General features: G+C 38.5%; 1 pseudogene; it reads right to left on the bottom strand.

Moving 5' to 3' along the window:
- Positions 1-10,000, bottom strand: part of LOC137635978 (uncharacterized) — a 29,614-nt pseudogene that overhangs the window by 8,992 nt on the left and 10,622 nt on the right.

Below are 10,000 nucleotides of genomic sequence, written 5' to 3'. Positions count from 1 at the left end.
ATTATATATATAATATATATATATATATATATATATAAAACCGTGTGTGTGTGTGTATTGGTTTTAAAGTTCTTTAGTATTATTAAGTGTAGCATAAGACTCGTGGAATAGATAGAACTGAATAATGAATGTCAATAACTCTCGCTATAATATAACGTCTGTACATAAAGAAATAAGTACTCTACTCTCAGCAGGGGAACCTTTCGTGTTTTTCTGTCTAAATATTCAACTGTCATATTTGACGGATGACGTACACTAGTAGTGAAATGAAGGGCAAAGTTACTCACCTCAGTGTCTCCAATTTCGAAGGAAATCTATCTCTTCCTCTGTAAGAGAAAAAAAAAGTATTTTATCTATTATTATTATTATTATTATTATTTTCTTCATCACTATTATTATTATTATTATTATCTTCATCATTGTTATTATTATTATTATTATCATTATTATTATTATTATTATTATTATTATCCTCATCTTTATCATTGTTATTAATATTATCATTATTATTATTATTATTATTATTATTATTATTATTATTAGTATTACTTGCTAAGCTACAACCCTAACTGGAAATGCAGGATGCTATAATCCCAAGGGCTCCAACAGGGGAAAATAGCCCAGTGAGGAAAGGAAATAAAGAAATAAACTACTAGAGAAGTATTATTCAAATATTCTACGAACAGTAACAACATTAAAGTAAATTTTATATGTAAACTATAAAAACTTGTTTTTTTTATATATGCATATATATTGTAATTACTGAATAATCTTTTGTAATTTAAATTAGTACTTACGTTAGACCGTCCATTTTGGTACATTTCTTTCCTGGGGGTTTGCAGAAGGGCAGTCTCTCTCGAAGGACGTCGAAAGCGTTGTTCATATCTCGCATTCTGGTCCTCTCTCTGTCGCAGGCGGATTTCTTGTACTCTGTGGGTGGAGCAGAGAATATCTCATAGTAGGGAAAACTGGTTTTGATTTTGTTATGGGAAAGGATAAAGGGTTTTAATTTTGTCTTGTGAAAGGAGAAAGGGTTTTGTTTTTTGTCTTGTGAAAGGAGAAAGAGGTTTTAATTTTGTCTTGTAAAAGGAGAAAGGGTTTTGTTTTTGGTTTTGTAGAAGGAAAAAGGGTTTGTTTTTTTGTCTTGTAAAAGGAAAAAGGGTTTAATTTTGTCTTGTAAAAGGAGAAAGGGTTTGTTTTTTGTCTTGTAAAAGGAGAAAGGGTTTTCTGTTTTGTCTAGTAAAAGGAAAAAGGGGTTTGTTTTTTGTCTTGTAAAAGGAAAAAGGGGTTTGTGTTTGCTTCGTAAAAGGGAAAAAAAAGTTTTGTCTTTTAAAAGGAAAAACTTTTGATTCGTTTTGGAAAAGGGTAAATGGTTTTAATTTTGTCTTGTAAAAGGAGAAAGGGGTTTTGTGATTGTCCTGGAGAAAGAAACAGGTTTGGTTTTGGATTTTAAAAAGGAAAACTTTTGATTAGTTTTGGAAAAGGGTAAAGGGTTTTAATTTTGTCTTCTGAGAGCAAAAAGGGTTTTGTTTTTTTGTCTTGTGAAAGGAAAAATGGTTTTAATTTTGTCTTGTAACAGGAAAAAGGGTTTTAGTTTTTGTCTTGCAAGGGGAAAAGGGTTTTGGTTTTTGTCTTGTAAAAGAAAAAAACAGTTTTGATTTTTGTCTTGTAAAAGGAGAAAAAGTTCTGGTTTCTGTCTTGTTAAAGGAAAAAAAAATATTGATTTTTGTCTTGTTAAAGGAAAAAAAGTTTTGAGTTTTGTCTTGTAAAAGGAAAAAAAATTTGGTTTTTGTCTTGTAAAAGGAAAAAAAAGTTTTGGTTTTTGTCTTATAAAAGGAATTTTTTTTTTTGTTAAAAGAAAAAAGGGGTTTTGGTTTTTGTCTCGTAAATAATGAACTTTATCAGTAAGGTTCACATGAAGGTTGACCTCATATTAAGACCTGGTCCTTTAACTTGGCTTGTGAAAGCCCTAGTTATAATTTCTTACTGACAATGTTAGATCCTTCTTTAGAAGGATGAATTTTACTTACTCTAGGATGTTCTGGGCAATAGGAAGAGGGTAGTGCATTTCTTAATGGTGACTTAGTTTGAGATTTGTTGACTAGAAGCTTTGCAATATTATTATTATTACTATTATTGTTGTTGTTGTTGTTGTTGTTATGACATTTCAAGAAAGGGAGAGAACATAGCCTAAGGCAGTTTCATTCTCTATGCACATGGAGAGAGAGAGAGAGAGAGAGAGAGAGAGAGAGAGAGATACAAGGATTTTGGATATCCATTTGCTCTAGGAGAGAGAGAGAGAGAGAGAGAGAGAGAGATTTTGAATGTGTCTATTTGCTCAAGGAGAGAGAGAGAGAGAGAGAGAGAGAGAGAGATTTTGGATATCCATTTGCTGGAGAGAGAGAGAGAGAGAGAGAGAGAGATACAAGGATTTTGGATATCCATTTGCTCTAGGAGAGAGAGAGAGAGAGAGAGAGAGAGAGAGAGATTTTGAATGTGTCTATTTGCTCAAAGAGAGAGAGAGAGAGAGAGAGAGAGAGAGAGAGATTTTGGATATCCATTTGTTGTGAGAGAGAGAGAGAGAGAGAGAGAGAGAGAGAAGGATCTTGGATATCCATTTGCTCTAGGGGAGAGAGAGAGAGAGAGAGAGAGAGAGAGAGAGAGAAGGATCTTGGATATCCATTTGCTCTAGGGGAGAGAGAGAGAGAGAGAGAGAGAGAGAGAGATTTCTTAAGTTAAAAGACTGGCAAATCTACAACTCCTATAATAGGAACCTGAAATAACGAGACCAGAGTCCTTCGCTCACCTTCCCGGGATAGCTTTTCGTGGATCCTTTGTGACCGGGCCCTTCCTCCCCTCGAACCAGGTCCTGTGCGAGGCTGGGTGTTCGGGTCTGGGGGCTGGGGAGCAGTCACTGTCCCATTGGTACTTACTCCTGAGGTGAAAAGCAAAAATTAATGGTTTTGATTTTTAAGTGTTTTAATTTATTATTCTCTCTCTCTCTCTCTCTCTCTCTCTCTCTCTCTACATAGGTATATGTATATATAAGATATGACTATAAAAATACATATGTATATATAGATACTGTGAATTCTTATACATATAACTATATATATATATATATATATATATATAGTATCTATTTAATTATCTATGTGTGTGTATACACATAACTATATATATATATATATATATATATACATACATACACATATGTATGCATACAGTATCATACATTATCAACATAGTTTTCTATACACGAACTCAGCAATCCACTCTTACCTGAAGAAGACGGCGTCGTGAATGATCGTCCTAGCCCATTGACAGCCGGACTTGCATGCGAATAAGTAAGTCCCAATTGGGCCGGGACAGTATTGCTTGGTCCACTGACTCCGCACTGCTCCGCGTATCTGTTTAGAGGGAATACTTGGAATTAGCTAATTTGGAGGTTTAAAGGCAGCTCATGAATGGCAAGGGATAGTGACATTGCCTAAAGGCAGCTCATGAATGGCAAGGGATAGTGACATTGCCTAAAGGCAGCTCATGAATGGCAAAGGATAGTGACATTGCCCAATGGCAGCTCATGAATGGCAAAGGATAGTGACATTGCCTAAAGGCAGCTCATGAATGGCAAAGGCAAAGGATAGTGACATTGCCTAAAGGCAGCTCATGAATGGCAGAGACAAGCGATAGTGACATTGCCTAAAGGCAGCTCATGAATGACAAAGACAAAGGATAGTGACATTGCCTAAAGGCAGCTCATGAATGGCAAAGGCAAGGTATAGTGACATTGCCTAAAACAGCTCATGAATGGCAAAGGCAAAGGATAGTGACATTGCCCAATGGCAGCTCATGAATGGCAAAGGATAGTGACATTGCCTAAAGGCAGCTCATGAATGGCAGAGACAAGCGATAGTGACATTGCCTAAAGGCAGCTCATGAATGGCAAAGGCAAAGGATAGTGACATTGCCCAATGGCAGCTCATGAATGGCAAAGGCAAAGGATAGTGACATTGCCTAAAGGCAGCTCATGAATGGCAAAGGCAAAGGATAGTGACATTGCCTAAAGGCAGCTCATGATTGGCAAAGGCAAGGGATAGTGACATTGCCTAAAGGCAGCTCATGAATGGCAGAGACAAGCGATAGTGACATTGCCTAAAGGCAGCTCATGAATGGCAAAGGCAAAGGATAGTGACATTGCCCAATGGCAGCTCATGAATGGCAAAGGCAAAGGATAGTGACATTGCCTAAAGGCAGCTCATGAATGGCAAAGGCAAAGGATAGTGACATTGCCTAAAGGCAGCTCATGATTGGCAAAGGCAAGGGATAGTGACATTGCCTAAAGGCAGCTCATGAATGGCAAAGGCAAAGGTTAGTGACATTGCCCTAGCAAGCAGGACAATGCCATAGAGACTGACCATATATACGATCGGCTCTCCAGCCCCCTCTCCGTGTAACTAGCAAGCAGGACAATGCCATAGAGACTGACCATATATATGATTAGCGCCCAAGCTCCTTCTCCATCCAAGGTTGGATCAGGGAGGGCCAGGCAATGGCTGCTGATGACTAAGCAGATAGACCTATAGGCTCCCCCAGGGAATCATTGCAATTAGGTGATTTAAATGTTTAAAAGATGCTCACGAATGGCAGAGGCAAGGGATAGTAACATTGCCCTAGCAAGCAGGACAATGCCATAGAGACTGACCATATATGTGATCTCCATCCAAGCTGGGACCAATGAGGGCCAGGCAATGACTGCTGATGACTCGGGAGATATACCAAGGCCGTATCGAATACTCTCGAGACGGCCTTGGATATACCTAGAGGCTTCCCTAAACCCCCCCCCCCCCTCCTAAGGTCACAAGGATGGTGAGGATGCTGTTTTATCAAAATTATTTTAAGCATCAATACTAACCTGAAAGTGTACTCGGGCGGGTAGCTGTGAATGCCAGGTATCAGCTGGGTATGTAGACTATCTGAAGGTGGTAGGAGCGGCGTGGATCGACTGAGAGGCGGGTAGGTGCTTAGCTGGCCCATGGCATCTACGTAAGCCGACTCGTGGGCGTATGGCAAGACCGTTCCGGTGGGGGACGATGTGGGCGGAGGAGCTGGGTAGCTGTTGTATAGCGTTGATGGCACTGTTCTGTTTTGTGGGGTAGGAAGGGCCTTGGGTTAGTGGTTTGGGGCACATTAAGTCGTGAGCCTTATGTACGGTAGTTTTTAAGGTGGTGGAATATATTTTTGCGTGTATGTACAGTATATATATATATATATATATATATATATGTATGTATATACAGTATGTGTGCATGTAAGTATATATGTATGCATACAGTATGTGTGTGTATATATGTATATATGTATGCATGCAGTGTATGTGTATATTTACACATACACTGTATGCATACAGTATGTGTATATATGTATATATGTATGCATACAGTGTATGTGTATATTTATTCATATGTAAATATGCATATATTTATATGTATATATACACATACAGTATATATGTATATATACACATATGTGTATTTATAAATGTATGTAAATGTAAGTATGTGTATATATATTTATTATACGAATATCGAAAAAAATATCAAAATTAAATTCAAAAGAAAAAAAATTACACAAAACCTAACCTTAAAGTAGCATATGACGGAGTGGATTCCAGGGTCGTATGAGCAGGCGGAGGTTCAAGCACACGTATGGCCGTCGGTTCCAGACTGTGTGCCGGAGGGGGCTCGGAGGTGAGGGTCGTCAGAGAGTCCGACCCCCTGAAGGCCTCCCCGACCCTGCTGAAGGCGCTCTCGATGCTTGGCAGCCTGGCGGGGCCTATGTTCAGGTCCTCCTCCCCCCGGAACAATTCGGACGACAAGCCGAGACACTCGCTGCTGTTGCTGCCCTCCGGAGACGTCTAAGACGCCGGAGTCGACGGAGACATTTCCTGCAGGGGAGGGTGGTGCCACTGGGGCCATCCGCCCCAGGAGCGGGTCCCCCCTGGGCCCCCCGGGGCTGAAATCTACCGGGACCTCTTGCGGCGCTTCGGTCTTCAGGCTGTATGTCCGGTGCGGGTCTCTTCTGCCGTCTGGGTCCCCCGCGGGATTTGCGATCGGGAGCGTTATCACCCGGCCGTGATGGCGGAGCTGGATGACCTCCCCGCGTCCCGGAATGCGCACGAAGTTGCTTTCGGAATCTGGGATGAAGTGCACCTCGACGGTGTCTTCGGGCAGGCTGAGACCCGCCAGGTTTGGCGGGTGGTGATGGTGTGTCGTCAAGGTCGCTTGCATCTCCTCTGCTGTCGGCTTCTGTGTGTTGTTGTTGTTGTTGTTGTTGTTCAAGTTTAGATCTCCTCTGGAAGGCGATCTTTTCTCTAAGCTTCCGTTTTCGCTGACTCCGGAGGCGCTTACCGCCATTTGCAGCGGCGCTGAGGCGCGTTGATCTGGTTTTGATGTGGTGCGGTGGTCCGGACACCTCGCTTTGCCCGATTTTGTTTAACTTTTGTGCTTTTGGCATAGTTCACTCGGCTCTCATCACCTGCTGATGCTGGACTAGACTTCTGAGGAAAATTAAAGAAAGAGGGCTATATCTTCATTCCTTGAAACAACAATTTGTTTATTAAAAAGACATGACAAAGTTTGTGTTCTCAAGATTGGATAACAAAAATTAAATAGTTGATGAATGTGAATATGTATTTTGAGATGCCTAGGAAAGTAAGAAAAATAGTTAATGTTAATTAACTCCCTGTCCCCTTCAAACTTGATGTCAGGATGCCAGATATCTCCTAATTAATCAATCAATCAATCAACTTGATGACAGACATCAAGGAAATGAGAAAGTGTACACAAGTATTTTAAAGTTATTTGTATAATATTTATTCCTGTTTTTATGTCTTATTTTATTATGATCAACAGTTATGATGATTAAATGAACCTGTTGAAATAGGACACTTTTATCGAAGATACATACATACATGAGAATATAGTTTGTGTATATTTCGCACTCCAAGAGAGATTAGTTCACCAAACTTTCAATTTGGCTTAACAAGTCAGTAGAAAAGTTAGAAGACCCAGGCCTACATGGCTGAGGACTATGAAGCGTGAAGTGAAATATGATGAAAAGAGAAGTATTGATTTAAAAGCTCAAGATAGAGACGACTGGTGAAATCTAACCGGGGCCCTTTGCTTCAATAGGCGTAGGAGGAGATGACGATGATATTTAGCTAAACACTTCTGTTCCTAAGGGGGCGGGGTGTTGGTCCCAAACTTATTCATATACTTTTGGCTCTCATGCCCTTTATCTTATTTGTAGCCCACCATGATTGACTAACTGCCAGGTACATTATTCACAACTAAGATTACCAGACCCCTTTGGCGAACCTCTGCCAATAATCGACCAAGTTGCATTGATAAGAGGGAGTGTTTTATCTCATGAGAATAATCTCATTTATGCATTCATACATTTAAATGTATATTCCCTTTTTAGATCTGAATAATGACCATAGTTGTTTTGGCTAATATTTTTCATGGGCGGATGCCTTTCCTGCCGCCAACCCACCCCACCCCCATTTCCCCGGGCTTGGGGAAAATTAGCCAAAACAACGAAGGTGGATGGACTGTATCAAGGATAACCTTCGATCAAAAGGTTTAACTGGTGATGAAGTGTGGGACAGAGGTAGATGGAGAAAGCTGACGAAACATCGACCCCACATAGAAGTGGGAAAAGATGTAGACAAAGAAGAAGAAGATGATGATCTGAATAATATTTGGAAATAATTATTCCTAATAGAATATGAATTTTGCCACTAACGGTATTATTTGTTATTACACGATATAGATTTGCTACTGAAAAAAAATGTGAAAGTTGTATCAATTAGGAAATCGTTCAACAACGTTCAATTTCTCCTTGGTTTCTTGGTATTTTGTGCAATTTCTCCCTGATTTCTTTGGTATTTTGTGCAATTTATCCCTGATTTCTTGTTATTTTGTGCAATTTATCCCTGATTTCTTGGTATTTTGTTTAATTTCTCCCTGATTTCTTGGTATTTTGTGCAATTTCTCCCTGATTTCTTGGTATTTTGTGCAATTTTACCCTGATTTCTTGGTATTTTGTGCAATTTTACCCTGATTTCTTGGTATTTTGTGCAATTTCTCCCTGATTTCTTGGTATTTTGTGCAATTTCTCCCTGATTTCTTGGTATCTTGTGCAATTTCTCCCTGATTTCTTGGTATTTTGTTTAATTTCTCCCTGATTTCTTGGTATTTTGTTTAATTTCTCCCTGATTTCTTGGTATTTTGTGCAATTTATCCCAGATTTCTTGGTATTTTGTGCAATTTCCCTGATTTCTTGGTATTTTGTGCAATTTCTCCCTGATTTCTTGGTATTTTTGTACAATTTATCCCTTATTTCTTGGTATTTTGTACAATTTTATCCCTGATTTCTTGGTATTTTGTGCAATTTCTCCCTGATTTCTTGGTATTTTGTGCAATTTCTCCCTGATTTCTTGGTATTTTGTGCAAGTTTACCCTGACTTCGTGGTATTTTGCCATATATTAGAAAGTTACTAGATTATTTATTCACAAATGACATTCTTATCAAGCATTTTTTTGTTATAATGTAAATAAATAGTAAACATAAACAAACCTCTGATTCTGTCATGATCCACAAGATGTCTCTGCCTTCAGTCTAGGTGGAGTCAAGATCGAGTGAATCGTTCGAAGTGTGAGAACTTAGATTTTCTTTTGTTTATTAATTCTGTATAAACTCAATCCCCCGATTTGATCTGCAGTTTAAGCCAACGCAAATTTCGGACCAATCTAAATATTTTCCGCGGAGCGACCCTTTTCTAGTTGAGCCAAGGCCTTGGTTGAGCTCGTTTCGAATGAGAGCCAGAGAGCAGTTGTCTTCGGGTTAAATCGTGGCCTGGCTTAATTTGACAGGTGTTGAAGCTAGTCACGAGGTCCGTTAGATCATGTGTTAAATGTGAGTCACCCTCATGTGTATTAAATATTCAATTTTAGGACATTTTGGTGACTGTCATAACAGTATGAGTCATTTATGGAAAATAGCTCAAAGCTCAGAAAAAACTTGTTCAAGTTTTTAAAAATAATTAGTTCCAGTGAATTTTTAAATGTTTATGGAATTTTTAAGGAATAAATTTTTTCGAAACTAAGTATAATTACTTGGAAATGGCTGTAACTCTTCGTTAAGTGTTAAGTTAATTATATTTAATTATGGTTGTACACAGGTTTTTGTGATGAGAAATTTTTGCTTTAACATCACTCCCTTAATTTATTCATGTTCTAATATATTATTATTATTATTATTATTATTATTATTATTATTATTATTATTATTATTATTATTATTATTATTAGCCAAGCCACAACCCTAGTTGGAAAAGCAAGATGCTATAAGCCCAAGGGCTCCAATAGGGGAAAATAGCCCGGTGAGGTGAGGAAATAAGGAAATAAATAAATGGTGGGAACAAATTAACAATAAATCATTCTAAAAACAGTAACAACGTCAAAATAGATATGTCATATATAAACTATTAACGTCAAAAACAGATATGTCATATATAAACTATAAAAAGACTCATGTCAGCCTGGTCAACATAAAAATATTTGCTCCAACTTTGAACTTTTGAAGTTCTACTGATTCAACTACCCGATTAGGAAGATCATTCCACAATTGGGTAAAAGCTGGAATAAAACTTCTAGAATACTGTGTAGTATTGAGCCTCATGATGGAGAAGGCCTGGCTCTTAGAATTAACTTCCTGCCTAGTATTACGAACAGGATAGAATTGTCCAGGGAGATCTGAATGTGAAGGATGGTCAGAGTTATGAAAAATCTTATGCAAAATGCATAATGAACTAATTGAACGACGGTGCCAAAGATTAATATCTAGATCAGGAATAAGAAATTTAATAGACCGTAAGTTTCTGTCCAACAAATTAAGATGAGAATCAGCAGCTGAAGACCAGACAGGAGAAATC

The sequence above is a fragment of the Palaemon carinicauda genome, unplaced genomic scaffold (genome assembly GCF_036898095.1).
Source record: "Palaemon carinicauda isolate YSFRI2023 unplaced genomic scaffold, ASM3689809v2 scaffold206, whole genome shotgun sequence".
NCBI classification, from domain to species: Eukaryota; Metazoa; Arthropoda; class Malacostraca; order Decapoda; family Palaemonidae; genus Palaemon; species Palaemon carinicauda.
Note: the sequence above shows the minus strand (reverse complement) of the source record. Positions and strands in the feature narration are given on the sequence as shown.